The following is a 15,026-nucleotide window of genomic DNA, read 5'->3' as shown; positions in this document are numbered from 1 at the left end:
AATATGCATCTCTATTAAGCTGTACACATAGTTCTCAAAGACTACCACAACCTGTTAAATTTTGAGCAGCTAAAAATAAGGTGGGGTGAGGGGAAAACACTGGGATAGCGTGAGGGATCAAAACGAAAGAGAATGAAACGTTCTGAAAGAGGAAGCCGGAAAAACAACTGTTACAATTTGCTGGGAAACTGTAAACTGCAAACAAATTATATCACGTCCACTGTGTATAACGTGTTTGCATGTGCATGTTTGAACAGCAACATCGTGCGTTATAGTATTTACCCAGGGAGTGTCAGCATTTTCTCAGTGTTATCGGGGCAATTAGCCCCTCCCACTGGCAAACAGGCCAGGGCGCCATCAGCACGCATGGATAAAGGGTTGAGCTGATTAGACTGACAGGGAGGCACACACACACACACACACACAGGTTGGTTGCAGGTTGTGGATTACATTCAACAGGTGAGCTTGGAGAAAACTGTGCCAACAGCTCAAGCAAAGTACACACACACACACACACACACACAGTGCCATATGGCTGAACTTCTGCTGCTTGCTCTAATTAAAACCACTCCATGAAAGGTTAGGCCCAGAGGATGCATCACTTGACCTTTCGGAGACATCATAATACCTTAATTACAAACTGTGAGTATAAACAAACACGCAGTGCTCGGAGACGGACATCTTGGCGTGCGTTGAAAAAGGACGTTGGTGGGGATGAGGATGGCTATGCTAGCGTCACCAGGGGCTGTGTCGGAATGCTTTCCCCTCTTCCTGAGTCGCTCGGCATCAGCATGTATCCAGATCATCAGGCAGGGAGGGTGTGGTGGGGCTGTAAGCAGATTGCAGGAGCAGGGAGGGTGTGGTGGGGCTGTATGCTGGCTGCAGGGGCAGGGAGGGTGTGATGGGGCTGTAAGCTGGCTGCAGGAGCAGGGAGGGTGTGGTGGGGCTGTAAGCTGACTGCAGGAGCAGAGAGGGTGTGATGGGGCTGTAAGCTGACTGCAGGAGCAGAGAGGGTGTGATGGGGCTGTAAGCTGACTGCAGGAGCAGAGAGGGTGTGATGGGGCTGTAAGCTGACTGCAGGAGCAGAGAGGGTGTGATGGGGCTGTAAGCTGACTGCAGGAGCAGAGAGGGTGTGATGGGGCTGTAAGCTGACTGCAGGAGCAGAGAGGGTGTGATGGGGCTGTAAGCTGACTGCAGGAGCAGAGAGGGTGTGATGGGGCTGTAAGCTGACTGCAGGAGCAGAGAGGGTGTGATGGGGCTGTAAGCTGACTGCAGGAGCAGAGAGGGGGAACCGAACAGGGACTGGGAAGGCTGAGTCATCGGAACCCCCGTGAGACATCCTCGGCGTACGCAACTGTGTTAAATCGCAATTACGTCCCTGAACATGCTGTTACTGAACAGGACATGGGGGAGGGAGGGGGAGGCGGGATCCACAGGGCAGAAGTGGGGGGTCTCAATTCCCCAACCTATAGGATGAATCAGTGTTCACTAATGAGAACGGGGACATGTTCCCCCACCCTATGGATTATTGAGATTAGCAGAGAAGACCTCCTCCGCCCCTCCCCCACCCCATGTAGGAGGAGCCTGTGCTCCATCCCATCCCTTCAGAGAACGCTGTAATTAACAGGCTGATCTGAGGACTTCAGACTTAATACAGGCGAGGGGGTAGATTTGTCTGGAACTGAAATGGAAAATATAGATAGAGAGGGGAGGGGGGGGGGGTTTCACACCTTTACAAAATCATTGATTTCCCTGATGTGTGCTGGCCCGCCCTTGAACAACCTCCAGGAGAGCCCCTTCCCCATCACACATGCATATTTGTGGATTTAAAACACAGCAAACGGACACATAGCGATTGGATTTCAAACTAATTCACAGCGCAAACGTATACTAACAGACATGTATCTGCTCCAATCTTACAAAGTACAGCCAGAGAGACCAGACAAAGAGAGAGGGACAGAGAGACAGAGAGAGATAGAGGGACAGAGAGAGAGGGACAGAGAGAGAGAGAGATAGAGGGACAGAGAGAGAGAGAGAGGGACAGAGAGAGAGAGAGAGGGACAGAGAGAGAGAGAGAGATAGAGGGACAGAGAGAGAGAGAGAGGGACAGAGAGAGAGAGAGAGGGACAGAGAGAGAGAGAGAGAGAGAGGGACAGAGAGAGAGAGAGAGAGGGACAGAGAGAGAGAGAGAGAGGGACAGAGAGAGAGAGAGAGAGAGAGAGAGAGAGAGAGAGAGAGAGAGAGAGAGAGAGAGAGAGAGAGAGAGAGAGAGAGAGAGAGAGAGAGAGAGAGAGAGAGGGTTGAAGTGCAGAGTGACAAGTGTGTGAGCCTGACTGCGGGCTCCCACCGTCAAGCCCTTCGGAGGAGAAGGGTGTTCTTAGTTTTCCCTGAGGGGGAGACACCTCAGTATCAAACCCGCTCTCATTACTTTCCGGCTCCGCATCTGACGTCAGCAAACCCTCAGCCTCCGAGCTCCCCGTCACCGAGGGACTGGCACAGCACACGGGTACTCCTTTTCTTTCTTTGCAAATCGAATTAAAGTCAACCAAGTGATGTTAGGGGGTTTCGCAACCATGTCGTGTAGCAGTGGGGCTCTGAAGTATAGTCTGTTTCAAAGACGTGAGGGGATTCTACTGGTTGGCTGAGGGATTCTACTGGTTGGCTGAGGGATTCTACTGGTTGCTGAGGGATTCTACTGGTTGGCTGAGGGATTCTACTGGTTGGCTGAGGATTCTACTGGTTGGCTGAGGGATTCTACTGGTTGGCTGAGGGATTCTACTGGTTGGTTGAGGGATTCTACTGGTTGGTTGAGGGATTCTACTGGTTGGCTGAGGGATTCTACTGGTTGGCTGAGGGATTCTACTGGTTGACTGAGGGATTCTACTGGTTGGCTGAGGGATTCTACTGGTTGACTGAGGGATTCTACTGGTTGACTGAGGGATTCTACTGGTTGGCTGAGGGATTCTACTGGTTGACTGAGGGATTCTACTGGTTGACTGAGGGATTCTACTGGTTGGCTGAGGGATTCTACTGGTTGACTGAGGGATTCTACTGGTTGACTGAGGGATTCTACTGGTTGACTGAGGGATTCTACTGGTTGGCTGAGGGATTCTACTGGTTGACTGAGGGATTCTACTGGTTGACTGAGGGATTCTACTGGTTGGCTGAGGGATTCTACTGGTTGACTGAGGGATTCTACTGGTTGACTGAGGGATTCTACTGGTTGGCTGAGGGATTCTACTGGTTGACTGAGGGATTCTACTGGTTGACTGAGGGATTCTACTGGTTGGTTGAGGGATTCTACTGGTTGGCTGAGGGATTCTACTGGTTGGTTGAGGGATTCTACTGGTTGGCTGAGGGATTCTACTGGTTGACTGAGGGATTCTACTGGTTGGCTGAGGGATTCTACTGGTTGGCTGAGGGATTCCACGGTGGAGCACTAGTCTCTTCCAGCCTCCTCTTGCTTTGGTGAAGCTGGCAGGACATTTCATCCCCATCCAAGTGGACTTAATGCTCCCTCCTTCGGGAGATCTGAACCTCAGGGGAAATGCTTATCCCTCTCTTCATCATCCTCTCCACTGTTTAACACAATCCAAATTACTGTAGGCAGAGGAACCCAGTCTACAGGACGCAACAAAAGACCCAAATGAAGACCGTGAACATTCACATCCCGGCGCTACGTTCTGACGTTCCAACGGGTGTGAGTCAGTATTTATGCCATTGCGTGACTCGTTTATTGTCCCCGACAGACAGGGTGGCATGGCTGCATTGGTGTATGGTTGCTCAGGTCTCTACTGGAGTTTAGGAACCAAAAACGAGGAAAAAAGAAGGAATAGAGGAGCGAGAGAGAACAAAACGCTGTCGTCTCTGCTTTTGGGCTTAGGCTCGTTATATGATGAGTCACAGAATCAGTCTTCCATTCAGGCGTGACAAACCTTCCCAGTGAAGGCAGATAATCCCCTTCCTCTGTACGTGAATATGTGTGTATATAAATATACACCTCTAATCGCTCTCTCGCTCTCTCTCTGCTCGGCGGGGATTGTGAGTTCCACCTAATAGAAGGTTATAGGGTCCCAACAATAGCACAACACCCACCGAGGAGAGAGGAACACACCCTGGAGGGAAGACAAGCAGCATGCCAGAGTTCTGGCTGATTTCTCTCTCGGAGGCTCACCGTTGAGTCATGTTTGTTTGTTGAGTCAGGTTAGCATTTTGTGGCTGTGCTAGCCAAGACTGCCACGATGCCCAAAGCTGAACTCCTTCACACTTACGAATCTACAGCCCGAGGGGTCTCATTCGGATTCCTCACTCTGCATTCGTTGACGAACCTAAAACAGTGTGTCTTCCGAGCCATTGTTGTTGTACATCAAAGCTTAAATGGGGATCACATTTAGGGGAGGGAGAGAAAGAGACAGACAGACAAAGAGGGAGAGGGAAAGAGAGAAGGAAAAAAGAGAGAAGGAGAGAGACGGAGACACAGGGAGAGACAGTGAGAGACAGAGGGGGGAGAGAGAGGGGGGGGAGAGAGGGAGAGAGAAAGACACAGGGGAAGAACGGAGTAGGGAGGACAGTCGAGTACTGAGAGTACAGTCAACTGGCCAGACAGGCTGGAGAAAACCCTTCAAAGCCAAGCAGAGCCTCTCATCCTCCCATCCCACTCTCTGGGGGCTAAGACTTTGTGTAAATATCAGGAGTCTGAGGAGAGAGACAGAGAGAGGGACAGAAAGAGAGAGAGAGAGAGATATACTGAGCGAGAAAACACAAAGATAAAACGAGAAGGTCTCTCTTGAATCTCTAGGAAAACAAGTAGAAATCCTTTCACGACCTCACCATGTCCTCCAGACGACGAGGGTATCTGAGGGATGACTAACTCCATCAGGCAGGCATGCTGCGGCGACTCCAACATACAAAGCTCTCGTCAATAACAGTGTTGTTTTTGCTGGACTGTCTCATCAGAATGATGTAATATTGCAGTTAAGATGGTAAAAGACTTCCTTGGCACTAACCACTGAAATACTGTTAGAACAGTAGTACCTGATTATCTGCTGTACTTATTGTATTATCTTCTAAATGAATAAAAAGGGAATGTAAAATATTGTGTTCATTAGAATAAGAAGTGAAGGTTATAAACACCTTGGTGCACAGCTCTGGCCAGGCCCCGCCCCCACCGCCCAGCATTACCTCATCGTCTCTGTGGGTGACTCATCCTATTGACTTATCAGACGGCTGGAGGGAGCCAATTAAGACTCCCCCTCCTAGCACATTAGAACTTCCTACTCACGACATGTGATCAATAACCATCACAGTACACAAAAGAGACAGCCATCCAGCTAGACAGGCAGGTGGCCAGACAGACAGACAGGCAGATGGCCAACCAGCCAGCCAGGCAGGTGGCCAGCCATCCAGTGAAACAGACAGGCAGAAGGCCAGACAGAGACAACCAGGCAGACAGACCAAACAGACAGACAGGACAGGCACACCGACCAAACAGACAGACAGGACAGGCAGACAGACCAAACACAGACAGGACAGGCAGACAGACCAAACCGACAACCAGGCAGACGGACCAGGCAGACAGACAGGCAGACGGACCAGGCAGACAGACAGGCAGACAGACCAAACAGACAGACAGGACAGGCAGACAGACCAAACAGACAGACAGGACAGGCAGACAGACCAAACAGACAGACAGGACAGGCAGACAGACCAAACAGACAACCAGGCAGACGGACCAGGCAGACAGGACAGACAGACCAAATGAGATTGGTGCTGATGAGAACAGTGATGACTGGGCTTCCGCCCAGACCAATAGGTTACGGATCAACGCATTATTTATTCACACAGGTGAGCCAACAGAGATAAACACTTTTGTAAGAAAGCCTGTTTGTAGACAGCTGCATTGAGATGATAATGGATATGGATGTCATCGACTATGTAAGTTGTCAGCAGTGTGCGGTAACTAATGAGTGTTGGCAGCAGGAGGGATGCATGGGAATGTTAACCCTGTGCCAATCTAGATAGCTGGGAAGCTGTCAGGCATGCGTACATGGTCCAGCCTAGTCTAGGGACGTGTAAACCGCCTGTACATGGTAAAGACACAGGCACACCTACCTCTGTTTCAAGGGCAAGCAAGGTTAATTGTGCACTAATGTGTGCGTCGCTGTTGGTGTGTGGGTATGAGTGTGTGTGTGTGTTCTCTCTTCCCTCACATCCGTGTTCTGTCATAAAAGCCGTGTCAGCATGAGCGATTAACACGGCCCATCCACAGCAAGGCTTAGTCTTGTTGTTTTTAATGTTGTTGTATTCTTTCTTTTTCTGTTGCTTTTAATGTTTTTTGTACCTCTGTAGTGTCCCTGAGTGCCGAGAAAGGCGCCTTGGAAATAAAATGTATTATTACTATTAGTCTACCTGATGGGAAAAGCTTGATTGAAGCCAGCAACCACAACAACGACCCATGGGATGAACCACCGAGCGCGCACACATTCTCTCGTGCACACGCGCACGCACTCCTCCTCATCTCTTCCTGGAGCTCCGCGCTCCGTCCCTCCAGGGGCCCCTCTGATTACAGCAGGAGATACAGAAAAAGAAAATTCACTTAAGCCCTCGACCGTTTCAAGGTAAAAACAAAGAAGAGGGAGAGAACAGAGGAGAATGAAGAGGTGGGATGGGATGACAGGAGGAGGAAGTCAGGGGGAGGAGGAAGTCAGGGGGAGGAGGGGGAGGAGGAAGTCAGGTGGAGGAGGGGGAGGAGGAGGAAGTCAGGTGGAGGAGGGGGAGGAGGAGGAAGTCGTGTGGAGGAGGGGGGAGGAGGACGGGAGGTGGAGGAGGAGGATGTCAGGTGGAGGAGGGGGAGAGCAGAGGGAAGCTTCCAGCAACACGTCCGCTGGCTCACTCCCCCACACAAGGACAAACAAGTACTGATGTGCTATAGCTAAGCAAGGCTGTCTGCAAGACAAACAACACAGGCAGGGTCTTGACCTGCGAGAGCTGCATGAACAGAGCACGGTGAGGAGGATAAGAGGATGAGAGGCAGGGTCAAAGACAGACACAGATGGAGTCGGGACAAACCAGAGACAGCGAGGGTCAGGTCGGAAAAGACGTTAAGATGCTTCGGACCGTCGGCCTACACTTTGCAGCCATTAGACTTCAAACGGGGGGGGGGGGGGGAATATGGACATTTCACGCTCCTTCACACTTACACTTGTGAAGCGCTGCCACATCTAATGTTCATACACAGTGCAGAGAGACCAAATCAGTCCAGGACCAGATGGCTGAGGTACATCACAGTACCAGGTAAACACACACACACACACTGCCTGTTCATCATCAGACGCACATACACCCACACACTGCCCTGTCGCGGACACACACAGAGATGCTGGTGGAGGTGGGAGCCGGTATGGGTGGAGCTGTTGGACGGCGTTGTGTCTAGACGCCATGCGGCTGGAGACTTGTTGGGTCCAGGCATCCTGATGCATAATTAACAGGCTGCTTTGGCACCTGGCGGCACACAGAGGTCTGCGCGTCCTCTCCATTAGCCTGGCGCCAATCAGCTTTTGTACCACCTGAAAACGTCCTTGTGCCTTCAGCAGTCTGCCCAGAGGACATCAGTCACATTATACAGCCCAATCAGGCTCCCCACGCAGGGCTATAGACAGTCTACAGATGAATGACGGCTTTTAAATGAGACTGAGGCTGTCATCAAGGGCAGAAGGGGGGCAAGATGAAAGGGGAAAAAAAGTCATCTTCAAGGATCTGACCATAGAAAAAAGAGAATGTTCTCCATGTGCCAGCTTTTGGAAAAGTTTGAAGAAGGGACACACGACCATTCTGGACAGATTCCCCCGTGGTTTAATTGGTTTCGTTGCCTCGGTTATTTTTTTAGGTCTTAAACCATTTTGCTTCAGTAATTCCAGAGATAGGTGAAGGAATGTTTTTCCAATAAATGTCAGTTCCTTGCAGGTCAGCATAATTGTGTTTTTTGAAATGTCATAGTCGGTGTCACCCGTTTTAATTTGCAAGGCACATTTCATGACATTTTGTTGAGATGTGAAAAATACTTTTTGATAAATCGATGCATCGCCCCCACTCTCCAGAATGAAAGAAAAATACACATTATCCTTACGCAGAACTTTTTAGAAATCCTCACTTTTAAAATACTTTATAGAACTCAAGTCTGGCCACATCCATGTCATCACACTAATATTAGTTATTCTTTAGTTAATACTGGGGTCAGCATCAACTATGGCCAAACGGAAGTTCTATAGCTACTATAGATCCCTCACCAAACAACCCATTTGTCTCTTCTCAGATGTGTGCCTAAAGCCCCAGGCTCCTATTGACCTGGGGCTGAAAGACTCCTTTGAGAGGGGCTGAAGAGCTGGTTCACTGGGGGCTAGGGGGGCTGGGGGGCAGGAGGGTGAGGGTCCCTTGGCTCTTATTTCCAGGCCCAGAGTGATAGGGAGATGAAAGCTCCTCAGACAGGCTGAAAGGAGGCCAGGACAGGTCCGACAAAGCAGACTGGGATAAGGCTGAGTCGCTCCTTAAACACTGTGGACTGGCTGCTTTAAATTGGAGGGGCCATTGTCTCTGCGGAACAAACCTCCGTTTGACCAGTGATAAGCCTCGATCCTGCAGACATGGGGCATCGTTGAGGCTGAGTGGTTCAACGGGGGAGCTGTTAACTTAAGAGATACATTTCGGAAACAAAATCGTTCTTTACGAGTTAACAACCCCCTACAGACAGAGACCTGTAGTCTTAGAAGAGCCGTTTTGAAACTCTGTTGCTATGGAACAGAGATCTTTGGCCTCTGTGTTGCGGGAGGGAGCGTGGGGCCCCTGACGAGGCCGGGGCTGATCTCGGTTGTTTATTTCTTTACAGGTCGTCTCCAGCACCAGCCGCCACGAGAGAGTGAGTAACCAGATCGATATCTCTCTGTTCTCTGCTTTGATACACTCACCCTGTAGCCGGTGCCATGACCCTTCGCCAGCCTGCGAGCCTCCACACAGACCTGTGCCTAGAACACGATGACAGGAGATGGGAGAGTGCATTTACTGTCTTGCCATCGATATTCTACTGAAGCACTGCAGATTAGCACATGGAGTTCAGCAGAAAATAAATGAACCTACTGTCAGTTCTGTGCTCTCTGAGGCGAGCCCAAGTGGACCACACACACACTCTCTTTCGCTCGCTCTCTCCCTCTCTGACCACCTCTCTCGTTCACCCACTCTTTCACTGATTTTCTCAGCCAAGAGTTGCCCCACTGAGCACAGCCCACACTTCCATCCTGCTGTCCAGCAGAGATGTGTGGGTTTCGTGTCCACTTTGAAAGTGCCTCCAATCCCTTTATTAGCTTGAAAACAATTGATTGGAGGATCTCGCATCATGTGATGCTCTTTAAGCGCTACCATGGTGATGTGGATGTGGGTTATCTGCTAAGGTTAGGTGCTTAGGGTTAGCTTCCTAATTGTTATGGCATCTCTGAACGCTGCAGACCTGCCCCATGGACTACAAACCGGGCGGCTGAGATGAGGGTTCAGGATTAGGTGCAGCAGGATGATCGCATTCGTTCTCATCATCCTAGACATTCTCTCTCTTAATCATCTAGAGTGGTCCCATTGAAGAGGGTGTATACAGTCACTTTGCATCAGTGCCCTAGGTTAGATCCCTGCCTTTGCTCTCTCTCCCTCTCTCTCTCACACACACACACACACACACACACAAAGCCACCCATTAGTGGTCCCATGAAGAGGCTCATCAGTGTGTCCCATGTGACTGGAGAGAGGGACATCCAGGGTCTTTATCGCCATTATCACAATGTGCTTCCTGCTACCCACACACACACACACACAACGTGGTATACAAGGTCACGAGTCTACAGATGGACAATTTTTCAACCAACCTTCTGGGCTTGTATCCGACATTAAAGGAAAGCACAATGAGAAACCAAAGACCACCCCAAACACTGAATACATGTATTGTAGTTTTCCTTGAAGGAATAACAATCCATGAATGGGTGAATGTCTGTCTGACTGAATGGGATCCAGGAAGTAGACTGCGGGTGTGGTGAGTGAGTCATTGGGCCTCAGACACCAGGCTTCCTGGGGGGTGGCTCCTCCCCCCCAGGGGCCTGGTTGCTCCCCCCCCCCCCTTCCCAGGGGCCTGGAGAACAGAAAGAGGAGATGAAGAGTAGGCTACGATAAGGGGGGGGCACAACTTAACTAACATCATTATTAATGATGGGTGTGAGGTGTAGCATGGTTGTGTTTATAGTCACCTACAGGCTATGGTCCTAGGTCTATGTTGTGATTAGGCGTTAGGAATATGGCGTGAGGCTGATCTGATTGGCTCGTTCCTCCCAAACCTCAATTAAATCTAACTTAATTTAAAATCTGTAATATGTAACGCAATGCTGGGATGAGTAGTTAGGAATAAATACGTTGATAAATGACAAAAAATAGAAAAAGTTTTAAACATCATAAAAAATAGAAAACGTCACCTCCACGCTTGGTAAAATCGACCGTGTTCCTCCACTATTTGCTGTGTGGTACCGGTCGCTCTGTGTGTGTGTGTGTGTGTGTGTGTGTGTGTGTGTGTGTGTGTGTGTGTGTGTGTGTGTGTGTGTGTGTGTGTGTGTGTGTGTGTGTGTGTGTGTGTGTGTGTGTGTGAGAGAGAGAGAGAGAGAGAGGGTCCCCTGTGCCTTGTGAACAGACATGGCCCAGGCTGTGTGGAGACTGGAGCTGTGGCTGATCTCTGTAATTACGTTATCAGTCAGGGCCGGTGGTAAATACTGCACCCAACGCATCAGACTCAGCCAGACACACTCACACAAACACACCAGCCAAGCACACGCAGCAACACACAGGGACACCGGTTCAGTCAACATTAATCCCAATCAATTTCTGCCCTGTGATTGATGCTGTTGTGATCAATACAGCATATTTGGTACCAGTTCTTATTTACTGCCTGTACGCCTTGCAAGGTTTTTGAGATGGAGAAGGGTGAGGGAGAGAAAGAGAAATAAACAAAGACAAAAGAAATACCCAATTCTTTTCAAATCTAGACATTTTATTCAAACAAATGCACATCTAAAACGGTGAGGTTTTGGAGCTTTGTAGTTAAGGATAAAAAGACCCAGAAGAGAGACTGTGTGTGAAGGTGAGATGAGATAAAACAGGAGACACAAGTTCTACCTCCCTCTCTGACACACACACACGCACACGCACAGCTACAGGTAATTCTTTGAGGCCCCACCAGCTGCTTGGTTTGGAGCTGTTTACTTGAACTGTACATATGGAATATGGAAAATGGCCGTCTCAGCCGTGCTGAAATACGAGGAACTTCAGCTTCAGATAAATAAACAGGCCTGGGGCCAAGTTCACGTTTGTTTTTAGAGGACACTCCATCCTCAGCCTTGTGTTTAGGCTCGGCGGACCAGCCTGAACTCGCTCAGCAATAACAACGCTTTCATGAGAATAACTGTCAATATTTTGAAGTCATCCATAGAATACCAAACAAGGAGAGTCATAGGATATCACAACATTCCATCCATTCAGTTTTTGTAGTATTGGTCAAGTATTCAGTCCTGAGCTAAATAAACGTATCATTTCTGCTGTAGTACAGTGGGTACCCATTCATGAGTTGCCCTTCAGGCTACATAATAAACCCCTTTATCGTACACAACAGAATGCAAAGCTTCTGAAAGAACATTTTACCATATATAGATAACAATTACCACCCTCCAAGTCAGTCTGTGAGTTCTCAACGTAGCCGTAATATAAGGTTATTTCATCTATTAGCCGTTTGTCTCTACTCAGTGCCAGCTTAAGTCATGATCACTGTGAAAACTATATAATTAGCCTGGAGTGTCTGTACTCTTCCAGTCAGTGTGAGTGTGTACTGGGAAGGTATTTAGAGTAACTGGGATACTGGTGGTGTCTAAATCTGTGTGTGTGTGTGTGTGTGTGTGTGTGTGTGTGTGTGTGTGTGTGTGTGTGTGTGTGTGTGTGGTGGGAGGGAGATGCCTTTCAGCTGTGCTGGCCTTGTTGAAATGGCAGAGTAATTACTATGTGAGCGACCCTGTCCTATTCTGTCCCGCAGTAATTGTGGTTGTCAGCATATCTCCCATTAGTTTCTGATAAGGAACCACACTGTGCTCCTCAGTGACTGATGTCACTTTCAGAGAGCTCAGTGTATCACAGTGGAATCTCTTTTCTGCTATTGCTTTGATGACCTTCTTTTAGATTCTGGTGATTTATCACAAAACCCACCTTTGTTGTCAACAACAACAACAGACCAGAGCCTGATACACTGGAAGTACTGTGCTGTATTCTGCTAAGACTGATAAATGTGTTTTTATGAGTGTGTGGTTCTGTGTGACAGTAAGTGTGAGTGTGTCCGCATGTGTACACCTGCCTGTGCGTATGTGTCTATAAGCCTTCTGTCTTTATTACCTTACACAACACTTTGTGAAACCTTTCCGGAGTCAGTCCTGGGCACGGCTGTGTGTGTGTGTGTGTGTGTGTGAAGGTGGTTCTGTGCGACAGTAAGCGTGAGTGTGTCCGCATATGTACACCTGCCTGACTTAGTTTGTGCGTATGTGTCTATGAGGCTAAAGAAATGACGTGTTAATCTGTCTTTATTTCCTTTCACAACACTTTGTGAAACCCTTCCTGAGTCAGTCCTGGGCACGGCTGTGTGTGTGCGTGCGTGCGTGCGTGCGCGCGAGAGTGGGTTGCCCTCAACAATCAAGAAATGTCAGCTTTATGCGGTGCTCCTCTATCTCTTCATCAGGGGAGGGCTAACAGCAAAATGTACCATTAAACCTTAACATTACATAAAAGCCTTACATAAGGCCTGTAGCTGGCTAAAAATACAGGCCCCATTGGTCCGGCACCTATATATAGGCCTGTGAATTATTCAATAAGAATATTACAAACAAACTAAAAGATGCACATTTACGCAACAATCCCCAGCATCAACAAGGAGACTCATCCCATCATGAGCATTCAGGGTCACACGCATCAAGTCTGCACAGACGTTACCTACCAGACTTCTGGAGGTAAACAAAGATAAAGTTACGGCTGGGGTTTGAACACACACTGGGAGAAACAGAGAATGGCAGATTTACATCTTTGTTTTGGAGTCATGTGCAAGTGTCTGCATAAATATTGTATCATATCCGGATATAAGAATGCCCGTAACCAATGTCCTTCCCGACGAAACCATCTTCGTGAAATACGTAACTGTAGAAACTGATAAAAACCGAGGCTCGTTCCTTTTGACGGCGAGTGGAAGAGACAATAACAGTAGGAGATACGTGTTCTAAAAGTAACTGCTTGACCTTGCAGAACGCAGAGAACTACTCTGCTTTTGGCGTTTTCTCAGCGTGAGCTCTCTATCTTTATTCAGACGTGACTACCCACAGGCCCTTTCGCTTCACATCTCCACACCACACACACACACACACACGCACACACGCACACGCACACACACACACACACAAACAGGAGAAAAGCTCCCCTTTCCCAACCTGCATGTTAACGCATCCCTGTATGGAGGACTGCCAGGTGGGAATGAAGCCCCTGCAGCCACCGGTGGAACAGAAGCAGACACAGGCCTGGCTCTGACAGTCTCCCCATTCTGGAAGGCCTCTGCCTGGGCCGAGAGAGACAGAGCAGACCCCTTGCCCGGAGGTCTACAGCCAGACTAATATAACTGGGTGGTTGGCCATCTAACAGGATTTTCCCCTTGACAATGGCATTATTTTAGCATTCGTATAGCACCGTTTCATTCCTCGGGGATGGTTTGGTCAGTTTAGGACTTGGGAAGGAGCTGATCCCAGATCTGATTCATTGAGGGATGCTGTAACCAGAGGGGTGTAGATTTGTGTCAGTCATGTTGGCCTGACCTCAAAGCCCTCTCTCTGGACCCTGAAGAGCCTTTTTGTCAGAGTGCGTGTGTGTGTGTGTCTGTGTGCGTGTGTATGAGTGTAAGAATCCTGGCAATGGTTTGGAACTGAGACCGTGGACATGTAGATTTCCTTTTGATCTCTCTCTGTGGTGGTGCAAATGAGCCATCCGGGGAAGCGCCCCAAAACATGCTAAACTAGGTTAGCTTCTGGTCCCACACAAGTGGTTCTGGGCTGTTTTGAACGGTGCATCTGTTTAGTAAATATATTAAAAACCTGATCATCAGTAATTCCATTTCTAGTATTGACGCAGAAAACTTAAATAACAGGAAAGTATAGACTAATAATAGTTCTAATAATTCAAACGTTATGCATGTGGTAGCTAATTTAGAAGACAGTTGTGGGTGCGAGATTTATGCTGCCAAGCAGTGAATCATAACCAACATATTTCAACGCACAACATTCTCAAAACATGCTAAACTTGAAAAGGAGACACAAAAGGGTTGTGGGAACATGTCAGGAAGCATAATGGTTAGCAGAAAGGGCATTTCTACAGACCAGAGCATCTGGCTCCTATCAACAGGATGGATGGATTGAGCCAGGGCTCACAGTGGTTTGCTACACTACACATCATCTAACAACACACACTCACACATGTATAAACACACACACACACACACACATTTACACAGGCACACAAACACACACACCTCCTCCACTGAATGACTCATTCTGCACAGGAAAGGAAGTGGTGTGGTTATGACATGCATAAAAGTGGATAAAGTAAGTCAATTACTAGGGCCAGAAGACACCAGTCACTGTATAGGTCAAGCTGAATACAGGTCTCAGAGAGTCTTGTCTAGGGCAAGGACCAAGACAAATATGGAGACTCACACATTTTATACTTGTCCACCTTTAACCACTGTCATATTTTATCAGTCTGGAAACCGTTACGCTTTACGTGAAGTTGACAGTGACGTCAACAAAACAGAAGGCCTCAAATGAACCGACCCAAACCCTAAACCCATGTCTCAGACATACCCCCACCTCCCACCCCCACCCCTCCATCTCCCATCCCCCACCTCCATCTCCATCTTCCACCCCTCCCCATCTCCA

This window comes from Osmerus mordax, chromosome 13 (assembly GCF_038355195.1).
Source record: "Osmerus mordax isolate fOsmMor3 chromosome 13, fOsmMor3.pri, whole genome shotgun sequence".
NCBI classification, from domain to species: domain Eukaryota; kingdom Metazoa; phylum Chordata; class Actinopteri; order Osmeriformes; family Osmeridae; genus Osmerus; species Osmerus mordax.
The sequence above is the reverse complement of the archived record's forward strand: the minus strand, read 5'-3'. Positions refer to the sequence as shown.